Raw genomic sequence first — 21,731 nt, 5'->3', positions numbered from 1 at the left:
CTCAAATACACAATACCATATGAAAAAAGAAAAAAATATAGTTACTATGATTTACTGCTTTAAAAAACGTTAAGAAAGGTGAAAAATAATATTTTGTGTACAGGAACCTACATAAATAAAAAAAACTATGAAGAAAACATGAGAATGATTAATGACATCCAGGATATTAATTATCTTTAAAAGGAAAAAGTAGGAGGAACCAATCAAGTACAGATACCCACAGATCTTTGAGGCTATGTTTTCTTAACCTGGGTTATTGGTTCACCATGTTCATTCTATCATTATTGTTTAAATTATACGTATATGGTATATGTAACCTTATCTAAATTACAGATTTCAAAATATACACAGCAAAGAAAGTAGATAACGAGTCTATCTGATGGCACTTTTCACATATTCAAACTTTCTGATATGTTTTAAACTAGGAAACTGGACTGCATTGATTAAATTTCATTTCAGTGGGACACTCAGATTAACTGCCCTGTGTTAACACATAAGGAGTTTGATTCCTGTTGCCAAGCTATAAATACATAAGTAAAGATTATTTTGAGAGGACAACAATGCCTGAGATTTGAATGTTTATTTTAAGAAGTGTTCTCTTGACATTTGCCCTTTCAGCATAACCTTGTCCTAAACATTCCCCAGACCAGAAGGTCCCCATCGAAGCCTTTCCCGGTATGCTATGTGCCTGCTTCCCCACCTCTTCACCTCGTTGGGCAGGATTGCCCTCCTGGTTACTCATGCCAAGCCTTCAACTTATTGTTTGTTATTATTGCTATCTTTCTTTTCTTTAAGTAGACAGAATCAAAATTGAAAGACTACTTCCAGTTTTTTATCTGATCAATAAACAAAGACCTTCTGAAGCAACACCCATAATTCTTCTTTTAACATAGTAAGGGTTCAAATATCACACCAAATCTTTGTCTCAGGGGCCACATACGATAGGAGTACATAAACAGTAAAAAATAGTAAATGGGTACTGAGCTCTAAGGACAATCGAAGTGCAAAAACATAAATTTTAAAGAACTTTATTGATGATGAAAGTGCATAACAAATTACAAATGTCTAATGTGTAAAATTTGATACATTTTGACACATATATCACATATATGTGATACATATATTCCCAGGTATATACATATGTGTCACCCCTAAAGCTTTCCTCATGCTCTTTGTAATCTATCCCTCCCTTCATTCCCCCTAGGCAGTCAAGAATCTACTTCATTTGCATTCTCTGGAATTTATATAGATTAGTTTGCATGTTTAAGGATTTTATATAGATAGACTCATACAGTCTTCTCTTTTTTGTGGGATAGGGGGAGACAGTCTAGCTTCTTTCACTCAGGATAGAATTTTGAAATCCAGCCATGCTATTTCACATTTTAATAACTTTCTCCCCTTTTTTAAGATTTTATTTATCTATTCATGAGAGACACAGAGAGAGATGCAGAGACATAGGCAGAGGGAGAAGACGACTCCTTGCTGGGAGCCCCATGCGGGACTCAACCCTAGGACCCCAGGACCACCCCCTGAGCCGAAGGCAGATGCTCAACCACTGAGCCACTCCGGCATCCCAACTTTTTCTTTTTCTCTTCCTGAGTAGAACTCCACTGTATGGCTATCACAATTTTCAGAGAAGACATACTATTAACTCAGATTTCCCCAAGCTTCACATTTTTAGATTGGACAAGGGTCACAGTGATAGTAAGCAGACAGATCTGGCTTATGCCTTTAGTGATTCATAGAGTGACTCCAAATTCCACCTCTCCCCTTTTCTATCCACTCTGAGTGTCTTCCAAGGCTGTCTTCTCTTGTCTTCTATGAGCTCACAAACAATTCCACCTCTGTTAAACATCTTCCACCCACTCTCAGTTACTGGGAGACTTCCACAGGCAGCTGCCCAGCATAGTGGCAGGGCTGGACACCTACAGATGCCCCAGTTGGATGACATTTCCCTGCAGATGCACAAGGATTATAGTCCACTTGAGAATTTCTCAAACTGACCTGCTGACAGAGCTTTGAATAAGCAGCCCTTCAGTCGTGTTTTTTTTTTCCTTCCTTCTTCTATAGGTACTAAATTCAAAGCCATACATTTAAGTTTACAAGAAATGTAAAGTTATTTTTCGGTAGTTTTAATATTCTATAGTGGAAATCAATGTCCAATTGACTCCCATGGCACCTAGTAACAGAAACTTAAATTTAGTCAATTCAGTGTAGTCACGGTTAAGTGTTCGGTTCCACTCACTCCCCCCCCCCTTTTTTTTCTTTTTTACTGAGCTTTGCAACTCCTTTCTATAGGGTACATGTGTGCACAGCAGTGACATATTTGGCCTGAGGTTGTCATCTACTCTGATGCCCATGGAGATGTGGCTTTTCCCATCAGTCTCCAGCTGCCAGCACCCGCAGATCACCCCTCTGCACTGTCCACGAGGCCTTCTCAGGTCCCCCCATCAGGGCCACCTCTTGTGCCATGGGAAACAGTTTTTATCCCTTCTCTTCTGAGGCTGGCTGCCTCCATACGTTTTAGTAGGTCTATCCCGGATCCACCCGAGATGCAGCAAGAAAATATTTTTCATTTCACATTTTTGAACGAGGAGAGGATATGTATGGATCTCTGGAACAGTGCTATTTTTCAACCTCTTTTGTTCTATTTGCACATCCTCATATCATCTAAAAGTATTCTTCTCTCCTGGGACAAAGGCTGAGGAATGATTCTCATGGGCTGGGGGAATCATCTCAGAGAGTTGGACTTATTCTTCTCCTCCACTGATGAAGAATTCATTACTGTGTTTATATGTCATTCAAAACTCCTTCTTTCTTTATAAATTCTAAGGAAAAGTTTCTTGGTCTTCATTCACGTGGGCTTCTGGTATACAGCCCTTCTCCGTTTGTCATATATACTCCAATACGTACAATTCCAGTGTTGCCTTCCTCAAAATATCATCACAAATCTGCTAATAAAGCAAAACTAAGCTTATTTGAATTTATTGTAGTTGGAGAGAACTCCTTGGTAGGATTTCAGAAGCAACTCAGAAGGGAAAGTCAGAAGTAGGATATTTGTAGCACTCTGAGGCTCTTGGGTCTGGGGTCCGGGCTCAAGTGGTATAAGCTGGGCCTTGCAAGGTGGGTAACTGGCTAGAACTGGACACAATTTATGCTATAATATTTCATAACTGGTTGTCAATCAGGCAACCCTTGAAGCATGTGTTGATAGGCACCTTTTTGTTTGCTAAGCAAGCTGTTTGCTGAGGTGAGGAGACTGTTGTCCGTGATAAATTGATCTGTAGGAATTTCTTTAAGCAAACATTGAAGTTATTTATTAGTTTACAGCTTTATCTTTCCCAGGCAAAATTTTCCTGGAAAAAATTTCTAAGTCATGTTGACATAGGCGACCAAAAAATCTTACGCAAATGATATTGACACAAGTTCTCAGACCTCACACTTAGACCCAAACTTGGACTCACAGTAAATACGAAGTTATTTTTGCAAGTTATACCTCCTAAATCCAGAGAAATTCCAGGAAATTTCTCTCAGTAATGGGCTATCAGAGAATGATGTTCAGATATGATATCTTAAAGCAAGCTTTGAAAAATGAGCAGGATATAGAAAAATGGGCAAAAGCAGTAAGGTGATTGGAAAGGAATAAGAATATGAGTGGAGGCATGGATGGTGAAATTTGTGAAGAACAAGGAGGAGAAGAAGATCTATATTTGACAGTGTGAGATTTTTAGCTTTGGTGGACAGATTAAAGCTAGAGTACCATGAGCTCTGGATGTACAATTAAGGAGTCACTCTATGTCTATTTACATATTTGTCACTGGGGCTTCCCAAGAGCCTTTAAGTTCACTGAATTCCTCTCACTTACATGCTGTCAAACACCCCTCAGACCACAAGAGCAGACTGCCATGTTGTGGGGTGGGGGTGGAGGGATGACTCTTGCAGCATAATTAAGAAAAACAGTAAGTCACTTAACACAGTTTCTTGCCCACAAAAAGCATTCAGTAAATAGCAGTTGTTATTATTATCACAGATTGCAGTCAGAGTGATGAGATTTTCGTGGAATTGTAATCAGGAACGCAGGGACAGTTGAATCCTGTGAACACAAAGAACAGAAGTGAAATGAGAAACACAATTTTATTAATCGCTGTGTACCAATGCCAGGCCCTATGTCTAACGTCACATTTGGAGCATGAACTTTAGGCCGTTCTGTGAAAGAAAAAAGAGAAGAATAAAGAAAAGAAAGTCCCAGGAAAACAGTGAGAAGAGTTAAGTTCATTTATCCACTCAGATACATAGTATCAGAGGAGGCAACTTGAGTTTGCAGACCCTCCTAAGGAGAACTCTCACTGACGTTTGCATCTTTTCCACTTGAAGAGGAAATTAGGCAAAAGCAGCATGGAAACTGAGTTTTTAGTGTTTTGTTTTGCTTGTTTTATTTGAGAGCACAGGGACTGCCCATTGGTAGTTGTGATCTAATGAAAGTCTTGAAACTCTGACCAAATTCACTACTCTCATGCTCTGCAGGAGAAGCTAAGAAAGGGGTGAGCAGAAGCATGAAACAGGGACAGGACACTGCCAAGTTCCCTGAGCCTGACATTCTGCTATTTCTATCCTCTGTACAAATTTACTCTGGATGAGATTGTGGGTTTGGGGCTATACTGATATTTTCTAAGAGACCTAGGAATCCCAAATCCTGCCTCTGTATCAATCTTCTTTCTATGGGATTCTCAAAGGAGCTCAGTCCACATGAAAGATAACAAGAAAGCGACCCAAGATTCCTTTATTAGAGCTATGTAAGAACCTAATACCTATAGTGGTATTAAATGGTATAGTGCATCCACATTAAAAGCTGGGTTGGTACATCCAATTTAGGTTGAAGGCCTCCTATCTCTTTCTAAATCTACATCCTGAGACTATACTATTTGGATGGTCATACAGAGAAAGGAAATTAAATATACTGGAGAATAATATGGCCATGTCTTTACTAAATATCTCGCTGAAAATTCCCCACACAGCCATATGCATCAGGTGGGTAAAGAGGAATCTGGAGTATCTGGGTGGCTCAGTGGTTGAGTGTTTGCCTTCAGCTCAGCTTGTAATCTTGGGGTCCTGGGATCAAGCCCCACATCAGGCTCTCCGCAGGGAGCCTGCTTCTCCCTCTGCCTATGTCTCTGCATTTCTCTGTGTGACTCTCATGAATAAATAAAATCTAAAAAAAAAAAAAAAAAAAAAGAGGAACTTGCACTTCCTTTGCAGGACCTAATAAGATACATTTTCCTTTCCTGCTAGAAATCATGGTCCCTTAACATTCCAAGTTCTGAACAATTATGCTAGTAATTGCAAGGAACTAGGAAAGAGGTGAGCAGCAGAGCCTGAGAAGAGGTTGAAATGTCTTTTCTCCCTACCAGAGTTTTGGGCATTTGCTTTGAAAGGCATCTGGAGACCCATGATTGAGAAAGATATTGAGCATGCTCCTGGCATCTCCACACTTGCACCTTCCTTCCTCCTACTCTTTACCTGTCCAGCCCAAGGCTACTGATGTCGTTGCACAAGTGGGCCAAGGAGTTAAGGCCTGAGTGGAGGGACATTGCTAAGTAGCCGAGTTTAAGCAGACTGTATGCATAGTTTTCAGTGTGTGACATGTGCCTGATAAGTATTTGTTGAGTAACATGCACGAATGCTAACCTGCATGTATTGCCCATTCTTTAAGAGCTCCTGAATCGGGAATTGCGAATACCTGTTTGTATTTGCAGGCACGTACTGCCTGTGTCATCATCACTCATGTGGTGGGAAGTGCAGCAGATTTTCTAACAATGCCCCCTTTCACCTAGATGCCACAAAAGATAAAATCACACTTTCTCAGCCTACTTTGCTCCTCAGGGTAGCCATGTGACTGACTCATTGATGGCCCAAGAGAGGTAAGCAGAAGTCTGCTGTCATGTTTTTTGAAAAGATTTTCCTCCACTAATAAAAATGACAGACATAAGCTATGCTTCCTCTCTCTCTTCTTCCTGCCTTGAATGCAGAACTTGTCTAATACTTGGCTAGCCATCTTATACCCAAATCTGAAGCCAAGACTGAGAGAGCCCCGTTTGTCAGCACTGACACCTTTCAGCCACTAAACCAATATCTGCAACTGCCTCTATCTATCCCTATGGCCACATAAGAAAAATAAACCCCTAACAGCTTAAGCTAATAGGAGTTTTCAATTACATAGAGCCATTAACATTCTTGACTGTTACAGAATTTATCTGGTAAGGAAACAGAGAAATATCTTGAAACTACATCACCCCAATGGAAATTCACATCGGAGTTGGAAAATAATTACCATTTTTCTTTTTGCAATATAAACATTTATAATTCACATCTGCATGATACTTTCCCCAGGTGCTCAAGACAGGGAAGATGAAGGGTAAGGCTGCTCTGGATTTTTACTTGTGAGTTCAGGAACAAATACAGAAAAATGATTCTCCATAGAGAAGAAAAAGCCAAGATTCAAATTTCAAGTGTCTAACTTTGCTCTGTGCCCAGTGCCCCAAGCCATGATGCTGGCTTACCACTCAGATTTCACAGGCCCAGATGTCTGATTTTGAAAAGCTGCTTTGTTGCAACAATGGAGCTATGCACTCTATTTCTTTTACATATTTAAGTTGTTATATATGTCTTCATTACGAACACAGCAGATTTACCAAAAGAGAAAATTATTAATGAAATAATACATCTTAGAGTTCTGGTTTAGCCCAAGACAGCTGGGCTTAATATTAAAACATTTCCTATTCATCTGGACCATGATGCTTCCAGGCTGTGCTTATATATTTGTGTCAGCATACAAGCGAAGAATACCAGCTTTGGAGCCAAACAAACTTGAAATTGAATCCTAGGTCTCCCATCTATAGTTGTACAAGACAGTAGCAGCTAGTACACTGAATGCTCATTAAGATTATAACTTAATGAGTTTAGTTAGTCTATTCAGATCTCAGCATTCTCAGCTGAAAAAAAAAAGTGCTAATACCTGTCATCAAGGTTGCAGTAAAAAGTGGAGAAATGCATTTGATATATAATATCAGCTATTATCATTATGAATTAGCACTTAACAGAGAAATATTATTTCTTTCTACATTACATCTTGCAGGAACTTTTCACTGAGTCATTTTTTTCTGGGATGGACTGGAGAAGGAGGATTATTGGAACTACTACTCCAGAGCTTCAGTCCATGCTCCTAACATCCCCAGGGCAGCTGCTTAAGCCATTTTGAACAAGAAAAATGTAGAAAACAGACATATTCATCTGAGTGAAGACGATCTTTGCTACCCTGTTTTCAGGGACAAAGGCGTTGGCAAGGCTGAGAGTCAGAGGTGGAGGGGAGGTCAGAACCGATCTCTTTTGGAAGTCAGGGCTCCAGATCCAAAGTAGCAAGGAAAAGCCCAGAAGTTCCCTCAAGAGGCCCTATTCTTAATGACACAGAGACGAAAAGCAGATGTGTGCTCACCCTCCTCCTGCACCACTCTCTGCTCCTCCGTAGATTAAAGGCAGAAACAGCTGCGCTCATTGTTAGTTTATTGATCTTGAATAAAGGAATTCTAGGCAAGTTCTTTATTTGGTACAATGTGTCCAAGAGGTACAGAATATGTCATAAGAGGAAGTCTGCCAGATTGTTTCACAGAATTATAAACCAAGCTGACTTCTTATTCTGACAACCACAAAAGAAGTTTCCAATGCTCTTAACCTATCCTAGTAAATATGAAATGCATGAGACAGGTACATTACAAAGATCAATTGATGGATCGATCGATAGATACATAGATAGATAGATTTCAGTGAATGGGAAAATTGAGGTTTAGGGATGTGCCTAAATCCAGAAATTGCCCAGAACCATCTGATGTTCTCCAGAGACTGTGTGGACTTTGGCCAAACCTCAGTTATAATTTGAGATGCACTATTAAATACTCATGGTTTCCTGGAGGTCACACAGCATTTCTAGGTCTCTGAATCCCCACCTATAACATGAGTTCACTTGGATTCAGTTGTCACTGAGGACACCACCAGATCAAAATGCTAGGATTCTTTGATTAAAAATGGTAGCCTTGCAAATTCACCTGAAAGGTAATACCCACCTAGTTGTATGACCTTTCCTGGTTGTCATCATGACACACATGGAATCATGCTGTACGTTCCTGGGCTGGACTACTGCCTTTTCATGCACACAGATTTCTCCCTTTTAATATACACAAGCAACATAAGACTCAAATTTTTCTGGTAGTATATTCCCATGGGAATGTCTTCTCTACCACAGTCAGATTCATTTGCAAGCAGTTACCATATATTATTGATACTTGGGGTTTATACAAATTGGAGGACTATTAGGCTATTTCACTGGACCCTTTTTATTTATTTATTTTTTTGGACCCTTTTTATTTTGAATTGAAAAAAATACAGAGGAGCAGATTCCTATTGCCCTAAACAGGCAGGGAAGTCCGGGAGCAGAGTTAAGTTGCACGGACCTGCAGTGCCACCTGTTGGCTGCTGTGTTAATAATCACAAATCACAGAGTCCTAAACTTTCAGAAGAAAAACAGAGGCTATCTCCAAAATTAAAAACAGGAGAGCAGAGTATGTGGAGATCAAATTGAAGTTAAACCTCGAGCTGAAAAGGAAAAAGGTATCCTTAGAAAATGTATGGTGCAACTTAATTCCAGGTGGCCATGCAGTAATTACTAAATACTATCACTTTACTTTTAATAAAGTACAAGAAGAAAATGAAAAGATAGAGTGGCAGGATTTTCAGAACTGGACATGTGTTTAAATCATAGCATAACTCCTCATTGTAGATATTAAGAAACCAAGATGCTAGAACATTATATATCCCAGAGCTAATGAGCTTGGGATACATGTTAGGACTATAACTCACTTCTTCAAATGTTTAGTTCAGGTTGCTTCTGGATGACTTTCCTTAAGAAAATGCATTTTAAGAGAGCTTTATATTCTCTATTCTTAATAGAGTGCTATTGAGAATCAGAGGCTGTTCTCACAATATTACTTATTTAAATTCACACCATTAGAGAAGCAATTTCAGTAATAACCCCTATTTCTAGCTGTCTATCAAAAACATTCGCTAATTGTTACGACGCTTACAGAATCAAAAATTGCCAAAGAATGACTTTTCTTCTCCTTTCTCATTCTTCTCAGCAATTCGTTCATTTTTCTTCCCACTGTGTCGATGAAAGGCTATGGTTCCCTTGGGACGCAGGATTCCTAGGTTGTGGTTGCCTGAGATGCTAATTGCTCACTTGAGACAACCAAGAGCAAATGCAGAGACAACTCCCAACCCACTTTCCTATCCAATCACATTAACGAGGCCTGTCAGAAAGGGATGGAAACTTACTTAAGTGAGAAATGGGTCATCATAACACAGACAAGTTGTGTCAGGGAAAAAGTTTAGTGTATGGCACCCTTGGGACAAAGGAAGACCGTAAGAGTCCGAGAGGGCTTGTAAACACCATCTGGGACAGAAGTCATGAAATAACTACCAGGAACAATAATTTTTAGAACTTTGCAGTTTTTCAAAATGAAAGAAACTTAGCTCCACTTTTTTATTTTATTTCATTTTATTTTTTAATTAGTGGTTAGCAGTACATTCTTTAAAGTGAAATAATGCTTACTCTTCTCTCCTGAGTGTAGTAAAGAGAACTTGGGAGACTAGGTCTTGCTTCCTAGTCAGTTTTGAGGGTATGTGGTGGTGAGTAGTGGAAGCTTCAGGAAGGAAAGGAAAGCAGATTGCCTCAAACTGGATCAGTTGGGGCAGCCCGAGTGACACAGCGGTTTAGCGCCACCTTGGGCCCAGCGTGTGATCCTGGAGTCCCGGGATTGAGTCACAAGTAGGGTTCCCAGCATGGAGCCTGCTTCTCCCTCTGCCTGTGTCTCTGCCTCTCTCTCTGTCTCTGTGCCTCTCATGAATAAATAAATAAAATCTTTAAAAAAAATGGATCAGTTGAATGGTGTCTTCATGCCTACAAAGTGATCTTAAGGACTTGATATTGGAAATGAGTATGGATCCCCAATTTAATTCCCCATTCGGTTGACTGCCCAAACTAGAAGACTTGTCAATAATTCCCCCTCTCCTTTGAGGAGATTGCACCATTTCCAAAATATCTCTGAATCTGCCTTTCCCTCTCCATTCCCCTATCACTCCTTAGCACAAGTGACATATTGCATTAGAACTGCCTCCTATGGGATACCTGGGAGGCTCAGGCATTGAGCATCTGCCTTTGCTCAGGGAGTGATCTCAGGGTCCCCAGGATTGAGTCCCACATCTGGCTTCCTGCATGGAGCTTGCTTCTCCCTCTGCCTGTCTCTCTCTCTCTCTCTCGATTAATAAATAAAAATCTTAAAAAAAAAAAAAAAAGGAACTGCCTCCTAAATAATTTCTTTCCCTTCACATCCATTTTCCATACTGGCACCAGCTTTATCTATCTGAAATGCAAATTAAATCATGCCATGTCTCTGCTTGACACCACTGAACAAGGACAAAGTCCAAGATTCTCAGCATGGCATATAAGATTTCTCAATTTGAGAGGAAAAAAAAAGCTTTCTCAATTTGGCTCAGATTTCTTATTCAACATTATTTCCTGGATCAACACCTCCAGTTCCCTTAAAAATTTACTCCTTTCTGCTATATATGTGTCTGACTTTGGCATCACTGTCTATACTTACAGTCAGTTCTTCCAACCTGTTATGTCCTTCACTCCCATCACTGGACCATTTCCATTAACACTGTCCCTAAGGAGGTTTCTCTAAAGCTTTTAGGCATGGAACTTCTCTATCCTGTGTAGTTGTACTCTGCTTCCTTATTACTTATATGTATTACCATGAGCATGAAACTCATTGTATTGTAACTCTGTGATCAGTTTGGTCTTCCTTGCATAGACCATGAGTTTTCTAATATAATATCCTGATAGATCTTTTTACAGTTCAAATTTTTATCATACACAGTTCCATAAATGTTCCCTGAAAATTAAGTGTACATCTATCACTGTGCTAAATACTGGAGATGCAAAGATTATCTATGAGTGGTATCCATAGTAATCTCACTCAAGGTCTGTGTTTTCTGTATACAAAGTATACAAAAAGTTGAAGGGTAGAGAATTTTGTGTGCTCTACACTGCTGCACCCCACTGCAATGTGGTGATTCTCTCATATACCAAAATCAATGCTGAAACATATTACATGTACAACTCTTTCCAGTGCTCTATATAGATGACATCATCAACAACATCATCATCTTGTCATGTTTATTGCTTTTTTTAAAAAAAAATGTGTATCATTTTTGTTAAAAATTCACAAAAATGTGAATTGTCCTATGCACTTGTTACCTATGTATTGTACACCAAGACTTGACAACCATTGAACTCTTATTATATGTTTGTGGGATGGATGAATGATAGGTAGATGGGTTAGTGGATAAGCTACTAGAGTGATGGACATAGGTGAGTGTATAGGAAGGCTGATATGTCTAGAGTGTGCAGGACAGAGTACAAAGTAGAAAAGAGTTTCACAGAGTGATCTCCAGAGATCTGTAAAGGGCCCCTCTTGGGTCTTCAGATGAATATTGATCAGAAAATTTGGGGGAAGGACTTTCTAAAACATACCAAAGCTGAAAGAATTTGTTTCTAACAGACCTGAATTATAAAAAGATGCTAAAGGAAGTTCTTCAAGCAGAAGAAAAGTGGTATCAGGCAGAAATCTGAATCTATGAGGAAGAATACATAAATGATGACTATGCAGGTAAATATACATAACTTTTGTTGTTATTTAAATTTATGTAAAAGATAATTAATGGTTGAAAAGAAAATAATAATGTATTATATATAAGGTTTACAATAGTTGTAAAAGTAAAATTTATGACAACTATAACATAAAATGCAGGAGAGGAGAAATGAATATAAAAGATCCTAATACAAAAGGAGAAGTGGTATAATATTACTTAAAGATAAACCCTGATAAGTTAATGATGAAAATTATAAATCCTGAAGCAAACACTAAAATAACAAACTAAAACAATAAGCCACAGATGAAGTAGAATCATAATTAATACAAAAGTAGTCAGACTTTTTAAAAATTAACAAAGAACAGGTAGGACCAAAAGAAAATAGATAACAAGTTGATATATTTTAACACATCTATGCTGATAATCACATTAAATATAAATGGCCTACATACCTAAATTAAAAGTAGAGATGGTCAAATAGGATAATCAAGGCTCAATACCGGCTACTACATGACTAGCACTTTAAATGGAAAGACAGTAATTCTATGGTAAAAGAATAGGGGGGAAATAGACTATGTTAGCATTAATTTTAAAAACCAGGAGAGACAACATAACCAGGAGAGAGAACATAATTAATCAAGAACATAAAAATCTTAGATGTTTATGCAACTAATAACAAAGCTTCAAAATATATAAAACAAAAACTAACAAAGCTTTAAAGAGAAATAGATAAATCTATGATTATAGTTCAGGGTTTCAAAAAGATTTTCCCAATTAGTAATAGTATAAACCAAAAAAGTCAGTATGAGTATGGATGTTAATAAAACTCTCAACCATCATGATATATTTGATATTTATGGATCACTTCACCCTCAAAATCACAGAATAGATATTCTCTGCAAGTGTATATCAAATATTTAATGACAGACCACATTCTAGACCACAAAAAAGAGTCTCAGTAAATGTAAAAGTATGCTACTTATACAAAATATACTCTTTAATCACAATAGAATTAAGTCAGAAATAGTAATAAAGGATCTCTGAATAATCCTCAAATATTTTGAAACAAATAACACATTTTTAAATAACTCATAGGTCAAATAAGAGATCAAAAGTGAAATTAGAAGGTAAGTGAACTAAACCAAAATAAAAACAAGACATTTCAAAATATGTGGGATTCAGTGAAGGAAGTAATAGAAATTTACAGTACTAAGTTCTTATTTTTGAAATTAAGAAAGTATCAAACCAGTGACCTCATTTTATACCTTAAGGAACTGGAACAATTAAAAAATTAGATACAAAGTAAAGAAAAGAAAGGAAGTAATAACTATCAGGGAAAATATCACTGAAATAGGAAACAGAAAAAAAATAATAAGGCAACTCAGTGAAACCAAAAGTAGTTTCTCTGAAAACATCAATAAAATTGGTAAAATTTCTAGCCAAACTGATTAGGAAAAAGAGACCAAAAACACAACTTACCAGTATTAGGAATGAGAGAGGTAAAGTTACTATACTATTAAAAAGGATAATAAGAAATATTATTATTTAAAAAATCCTTTATGCCAATACATTCAACAACTTAGATGAAATAGATGAATTCTTTGAAAAACACAAACTACTATACTTAATTCATTTTATGAGGCAAGGGATATTACTCAGATATCCAGATTAGGCAAAGATATTATAAGAAAAGAAAAATATAGACGAGTCACACTCATTATCATAAATACAAAGATGGTTAACAATGATTTAACAATCAAATTTAGAAATATAAAAGAGTATAATATAGCACAGTTGCATAGAAAAGAATTTACCCTTGCCCAAAGAGAGGTTTAGCCTTTATCCTTGACTCCTTGGTAATAATCTTTAAGTCCTACCTGATAATAATGCCTTTGCTTACCTGGGGGCTTTAGGTCATGCCAAACAATCTGACAATATGATTTACTGTGGAGGCTTTTGATTATGTGCTATTGGTTCAACCTCTGGAGAGGCTGGAGACTAAAGTCAGCCATTTGGGAAATTGTGACAGAGCTCCAATAAAGAGTCTGGACACCAAGGCTGGGGAGAGCTCCCATAGTGGGCAATTGTTGCTGGGAGAGTAGTATCTGCCATTATTGCACTGCTAGACAACAACTGGAAGATCCATGAAACTTCTCTGGACTCTACCCTGTGTCTCTTCCCTTGGCTGATTTTAATATACATCCTTTCTTTCTAATGAACTATAACCATGAGTATAACAGCTTTCAGGTGAGATGTCAGTAGATCCACAAGATGTATGTGACAAAATACAAGTTCCATTACTGAAGAAAATAAAATAAAATAAAGCACAGAAAACTAGGAATGGAAGTGACATTCTTCAACCTGATAAAAATCTGTGAAAAATACCTCTAAGTAACATCCTTTTCAGTAGTAAAACTGAATGCTTTCCATCTAGAATCAGGAGCAAAGGATGTCTGATTTCATCACATCTATTCAACATTATATTGCAGCTCTAGCCAGTGGAATAACAGAGGAAGGAAGATGAGGAAGAAGAAAAATAAAAGGCACCCAGATGGGAAAGAAAGAAACGGTCTCATTTTCAAGATAGCATGATCACTTATGTATTAAATTTAATGCAATATGCAAAATCATTATGAGAATTAATAGTGAATTTATCAATGTTGCAGGATATAATACCAATATGAATAATCAACTGCATTTCTATGACAACAAATTGGATATGGAAATTAAAAATTACCATTACAATAACAACAAAATATTAAATACGTGGAAATAAGTTCAACAAAAATGTTCAACACTCGTATGCTGAAAACTTTGAAAAATCACTGCAAGAAATTAAGAAAGCCTGAAGTCAATAGACATGCCATGTTCATGGATCAGAAGACATTATCATTAAGATGTCAGTTCTCCAAATTGATCTATACATCTAATACACTCTCAGTCAAAATAATAATAAGCATTTTTTGGTAGATATTGATAAGCTGATTCTAAAAATCATATGAAAATGTAATGATCTAGAATAGTGAAATAATACAACCTCGAAAATGAAAAATAAATTTGGAAAACTTATAGTACATGACTTTCCAAGATATTATATTGGAATCGAGTATTATATATATATATAAAATCATCAATACAATGCAAATTTGTTGTCAACATGGATAAATAAATTAATGGAAAAGAATTTAGGGTCCAGAATTAAAATTATATATATGCTTTATATTTTATATATATAAATCAATAAAGCATATATAATATATGAAATTTTATTAATTATCAAATAATATTAATATTATAATTTGTTATGTCATAAATAATGTAATTGATTAACATTAATTATATAATTTTATATATTATATATGCTTTATTGGTGTTCATCAAAGTTACAAAGGAAATTTAGTGAAGAAGGGATAGTGTTTTCAACAAATGGTACTGAATAATTGGATACCCATATACAAAAATAACTAAATAAAACAAACCTTTGATTGATATCTTGAACCATATACAGAAATTAACTCAAAATGGATCACAGGCATAGATGTGAAACTTAAACCTATAAAACTTTCAGAAGAAAATGTAAAAGAAAGAGTTACTTTGGGTTAGGGAAAGATTTCTTAGATACAATATCAAAAACATGATCCATCAAAAAAAAATTAGACTTCATCAAAACTAAGAATTTCTAAGCTTCAAAAGACACTGTTATGTTAATGAAAGAGAAATTACATACTGAAAGAGCAAATTCATAAATCATATATCTAACAATGGACTTACATCCAGAATATATAAATATCTCTCAAAAATTACCAAAAAAACCCCAAATAGCCTAATAAAAAATAGACAATTTGAACAGACATTTCGCCTATACAGACATATATAAAGGTATAAAAATATGCTTGACATCATTGCTCATTAGACAAATGCAAGTAAGACCGTATGCCCATACATTTGTCAAAATGCCTAAAATTGAAAAAATGGGTCATAGCAGATGTTAGTGAGGATGTGGGATGACTCTCATACACTGTTGATAGGAATGCAAAAATGGTACAATTATTTTGGAAAACACCTTGGAACTTTCTTAAAAAGTTAAATATGCACCTATCATCTAACACAGCTATTCCACTTCTAGGTATTCATCCATGAGAAAAGAAAACCTACACTGGTACACAAATGTTCCTACTAGTTTAATTTGACTAGATGCAAATTGTAAACTTAAACATCTATCAAGAGATGAATGCATAAAAGAATTGTGGTATATCTATACAATACATGAGAACTAGTCAATAAAAAGGAATGAAGTATTGATATTGGAAAACAAGGATGGAGCGTTAATTATACTGAATGAAAATAGCAGACAAATAGAGCACACGCTGTAGGATCATACTGATATAAAATTTTAGAAAATGCCAAGTAATCTATAGTAACAGAAATGGTTACTATAAATAACCTGCTATCTGAGGATGGGGAAGGGGCAAGAAGGGCCAAAAGGGAAGGATTATAAGGGCCAATGAGGAAACCGTGCACTTTGTCTTGATTGTGTTGATGGTTTCATTAGTATGTACCTATGTCAAAACTTGTCAAGTTTTACACTTTAAATTTGTGCAGTTTATAATGTCAACTACATCTCTACAGCTCTGTTAAATACTTTTTTCTAAAGATTTTATTTATTAGAGACAGAGAGGGAGAGAGAGAGAGAGGCAGAGAGACAGAGACACAGGCAGAGGGAGAAGCAGGCTCCATGCAGGGAGCCTGACATGGGACTCGATCCCAGGTCTCCAGGATCAGGCTGAAGGCAGTGCTAAACTGCTGAGCCACCTGGACTGCCCTGTTAAATATTTTTGAATGATCCAAAATGTTAATATGTTGTAAGAGCCATGAAACAAGTAATTGTCCATTGAGACAATCACAATAATAAAATTTCAGTCTTATACAAAAAATAAGGCTTTGGTTATCAATTGGAACTTATGATATGAGCACATAGAACTAACTACTTTGAGTAACCTAAAGATTTGTTGCATTTCTCCTTTTCTCAGACTGTGAATAACTAACTACAAGGTAGGTTAGAATGTTTAGTGTGCTGTGTAATAGCCAATGTATAGGGGAGTCCAAAGCCAAGATGCTCTGATGCTTCATGCTTCCATGATTTATGGTTCTCTCCCACATGCATTACATGTGCGTGGGGAAGAGTTTTGATTCTTCCTTCTTCTCCCTCTCTGTTCACTTTGAACTTTCATCTTCAGATTTGCTGTGGTTCTTTCATCCCTTTCCTTTATTCTCTCCTCCATTAGCAGCTCTCATATGCTTCATTGGTCTCAACTTCTCCACTTCCTTCAACAAAACTTGCCTCTTTCTTCATGTCGTGGTTAAATGCTTGTGATTTTCTTTTCTTCCTTTCAAGTTCATTTCAATAATAGAAATAAAAATACTCCCATCCAGTGTAAATATAAAACAAAAATGAGATATCAACAAATTCATGTATAAATTTGATGCAATCCCTAGTGATTTATGTGTGTGTAGTCACACTACATATTATATAATAGGTATCTTCATACACGGCTGGTGGGAGAAAAAATTCATCAAACAACTTTGAAAAAAGCATTTCTAAGACTTTGCAAATTTGATAAGCATGCACATAAGCAACATGATCAATGCATAAATTGTGTATCACAACATTGTTTGCAATAGCCTCCAATAAGGAAACAAAACAAATGCCCTTTACCAGTAGGATAGATACTATAATTATGGTTTTTTTTACACAATGTATTTCAGCTATGAATATGAAGGAATATAAACAAATCTTACAAATATAATGCAAAAGAAGTTAGGCACAAAAGAATATTTACAGTATGATTAGATTCATGCAAAATTCAAAAATAGACAAAATTAAACTATATTGTTTGGGGTATATTTTTTCATAAGTCACCATGAAAAGCAGGGAAGTAATTGATGTGCAATTCAAGATAGTGTTTACCTCAATAGAAAGAGAGGGAGTTGAGTTTGTTGGTTCTGTGATGCAGGTAATGATCAGTTGATGATGGTGTGGGCATTCAATTTAGAAATTTGCTAAACTCTTCATTTATGTTTTGTTTACCTTTTAGTATGTGGTTTATATTTCACAACAAAAATTAAAAAAAAAAAACCCTCACACTATACAGAATAGCCTGCTCCTTAATGTTTTTTAGCTTAGTAATTAATAGTGATTTTCATTCACACCCACAAGCATTAGCTATCAAATGTCTTTCCTAATTCGATAGATAACTAATATAATCTTCATGAAGATGGACATCTTAATATATTTCACCAATAGATAGGCACCTTCCCAATAATAGGTGCTCAACAAATATTTATTAAACAAAATAATTATATCTAACTGATTTGAATTTGGCATGTATTGCTGAAAGTTTGTTTTAGTGGTATTACTGTAAATTGATATCTTCATAGGCTCTCCTTTTTCTTTTTTATATATTCTGGCAAATGACCATCATTATTATTCAAAGAATGACTTTTCTGTATTTCATGGGATCTTCGTGTATTTTGTCTTGGTCAGCACTTTTTCTACTGCCCACTGAAAGGGCAGGGTATACTCCCTTTGCTTGGGTGAGAATAGTCACTTTCAGATTGGATCCTCAGTGGATAACTCAGTTCCTATTACAGATGAAGCATCCTACTGGCAGTAGTCATTATGAGGCATAATCAGATCATACTACAAGAAATGTTTTTAGCATATGTAAGTGTGCACACCCACATATATACTCATATCATGTGCACACCCACACATCGTATCATTAATAAGAACACCAGAGCACGTTGATGGTGGAAAAGATTGTTTTACACACAACTATATGTACCTTCCACTCTTTTGCCTAGCAAACATGTTAGGTATTTATCTACTTGAATGGAGGAGATATAAAATGACGGATGTTATGTATAAAATGAAATCATGTACTCAGATGATCTGTTATCTTTTCCCAAACAGATGTTAACTCATGAAATTGTCTTGAATTAAAAAAAAAACTGAATTGATTCAACATTAACTTTCAACACCGAGTTTGCAATTTTTTTTAAGTTTGTCACTATGAAAATAAGAATCAGGTAGTATTGCCCTGATGGATGCAATAGGGCTCTTAACTTGATGCATGGACAGGATAGTGCTCCTAATCCAATGAAATGGAGAGTAAAAATACAATAGTGTGAATTAGTTCAGGAGTTGATGTAGTTTTAGCCACCTGTCAAGATTTATTTTCTATCTCATGACTAAGGACACAGACTGTGAGCAAACATGTTTTTCCACCGGTAGGATCTTAGAATATAAAGCAATCTGGCTTTTACCAGGTTAAACAAAGTTCACTTCTTCAACAGGGTTCACCAAAATGTTGTTACCTGACACTCTGATTTATATTGAATACTTAATAAATATTTGATTTAAAAGTATTTCTCAGTTTTTATCTTTTTTGAACTCTCTGTAAACTTAAATGCTGTTGACAACTTCCTTGACCTACTTGGAGACTCTGAGCTTTGAACCCTTGATGTATATTGTCTTTAGATTTCTTTCAAGAACTTGCTGTCTTCTCCACAATCTCCTCTTGTTTGTTCCTAACGCATCCTGACAAGTTTTCTTTCTTTAGTCCTTTGTCATTCAACCAGACATCCTCTGCCATTCATTGCTGTGGCTTTAATTATCCCTACAATCTCTTTACTCAACTCTTTCCTCCACCTCAGGGCTCCTCATAAGTCCAAGCCTTTCTTCTTGCTTTCCTTATATTAAAAGTTAGCACCATTATCTACCTGGTCAGTCAGGACTCTGAGTCATACTCCATTCTCACTTGAATCCCCTACATCCAATTCATTTATGTATTTTTTCAACTCCAGGTCCAAATAATTTTTCAAATCTTCTTCGCCTTACTACCTTTCTACTATTGCTGTTGAGTAGGTTCTTATCATTCTTGACTCAACTGTTGGGAGTTTCCCTACCAAGATCTTTGCCTCTAGGCACATTCTACTCTAAGCCAACTCCCAAATTTGCTACCCACATACTGCGAGGCTTAAGTCTGATAACATGTCTCTTTTACCTGGAAATCTTCAGTGGGTTTTTATCATTTACAAGGTAATGGCCCAATCACTTAATATGGCATTCAGAACCATTCAAGATCTTGCCTTTCTGCATCTCCAACTTTATCTCTTCACCCTCCTCACTACACACACTCACACACATTCATGTACATGCTACACACACACACACACTTTAAGCATCACACCCTATTGAGTCATTTCCATATCTTCCTCATCTACCCAGGCTGTTTCATGCTTCCATATTTTGCATGAGTTGTTCATATCTTTGTGTCTCATATGTATCTGAAAAACTTCCTTTAAAAATTCTTTTCCCAACTATTAAAGTTAATCACTTGCTCTATGTTATAATAATGCCTGATACATGTTGTATGTAACGTAATGTATTGTGATTTATTTGTTACGTATCTAACACCCCTAAAATATTTCCTTGAGAATAGGCATGGTTTCTTGTGCTCAGTCCAAGGGATCTGCTTAAAAATATCTGTAACAGAATGATGAATGAATGAATACCTCTATGAAGTATAGATAAGGAAGACAGTGAAGTAGGTGATTTATTTACATAATGTTGTTTAATCTTTACTAACATTCAAGGTTTTATTAGTGCAGCCTTCCAATAAGTTAGGGATATGAGTTAAGAGCTAGAATAACTGTTGATATGTGACTGGTTTGGAAGCCACTTGTCAGCTGTACAACATTGGGCAAGTTACATAATTACTTGGACTCCAGTTTTCTCATCCCTAAAATGAGAATAATTAAAACACCTGTATTAATTGGGATATAGGTTAAATATCATTAGAATAAAGATATTCTAAAATATGACTTAAATAATAAGTGCATGTATTTATTTTTCATAGCATCCTTTGAAGTGGACCATCCTAACTAATCATGCTCCACGTTTCTATCCACAAAACACGTTCCAACTTGTGATTCTACCAACACGTTGAGTATTGACATGGCAGAAATTGTGTCAAGGTGATGATGGTGAGAATCCAAAGCAAGAAATTATCTTTTAAGGAATTGATGCAGAGTTTGCACATAGCAATTCAGCTCTCATTCCTTTGGAGGGAGCTTATTCACGTGGTCACCTATTTCTGCAAAATAGCCTGGGAAATGTAGCCCCTGTCTGGGTGGCCATAAACCCATTTAAAACTTTATTACTGGAGAACTAGGAAGGAGAGATATTGAGTGGGCAGTGAGAAGTTCACCCCACTACTTCATAATGCTGCTATGAAGATTTAAGATGAACATGTGTGAAATCATTCAAAATAGTGTCTGGCACATAGTGTGCACTCTATAAATATTATCTCTTATTATCATTACTTTTACAGGCAAGGAAATTGAGGTTTGGGAAGGTCAAATAACTTGCCTTGAGGGCCCACAATAAGTAAGTGGCAGAGTAGGAATCTGAGCTCTCGTCGACCTGAGTGTAAATATTTCCAGCCTTCCTACTGCCTAAAATATGCTGCTCACTTAATGGAGTTTGGAAAAGAGAAAACCAGTCTTGTTTCTTGGACTGTAATTGCATTCATTTTAGTGAATGAATTCTCTGTATTCTTTAAATAGCTTAATGCCAATAGGGCTCATAGAGACTTCTACCTTACTAATTGTCCCAGAAAATATTTTTAATATGGTCTGAATATTGACAATATCCCCTAAATAAGATTATCAGAAGGGTTGGGGCAAGAATTATCTATATTCATTACAAGAAGGTTAGGGGTTTCCTGCCATATATATGTTCAGAGCATTTTATCTATGGTATGCAATATAAGGGGTTAGCAGGTTTATCTTGCCTTCGAGGAATTCCAATCCACTTTTATGTTCTTTGGCCAATGTAGAGGGCTGGCCTCTACATGGCCTTTTAGCCTAAATGGTGGCTCTCCAAAAAATATGTCCACATCCTA

General features: G+C 36.4%; 1 long non-coding RNA gene across 1 annotated transcript in view; it reads right to left on the bottom strand.

Annotated features, from left to right (window-relative positions):
* Positions 1 to 556: 556 nt before the first annotated feature.
* LOC118352134 (uncharacterized) overlaps positions 557 to 21,731 on the bottom strand; it is a 70,473-nt gene continuing 49,298 nt past the window's right edge. Inside the window, exon 3 of the long non-coding RNA XR_004808731.2 lies at positions 557 to 4,093. This is a non-coding gene — a long non-coding RNA (uncharacterized LOC118352134). The remainder of the gene's footprint in view (positions 4,094 to 21,731) is intronic.

The sequence above is a fragment of the Canis lupus genome, chromosome 23, assembly GCF_003254725.2.
Source record: "Canis lupus dingo isolate Sandy chromosome 23, ASM325472v2, whole genome shotgun sequence".
Taxonomy (NCBI): domain Eukaryota; kingdom Metazoa; phylum Chordata; class Mammalia; order Carnivora; family Canidae; genus Canis; species Canis lupus.
Note: the sequence above shows the minus strand (reverse complement) of the source record. Positions and strands in the feature narration are given on the sequence as shown.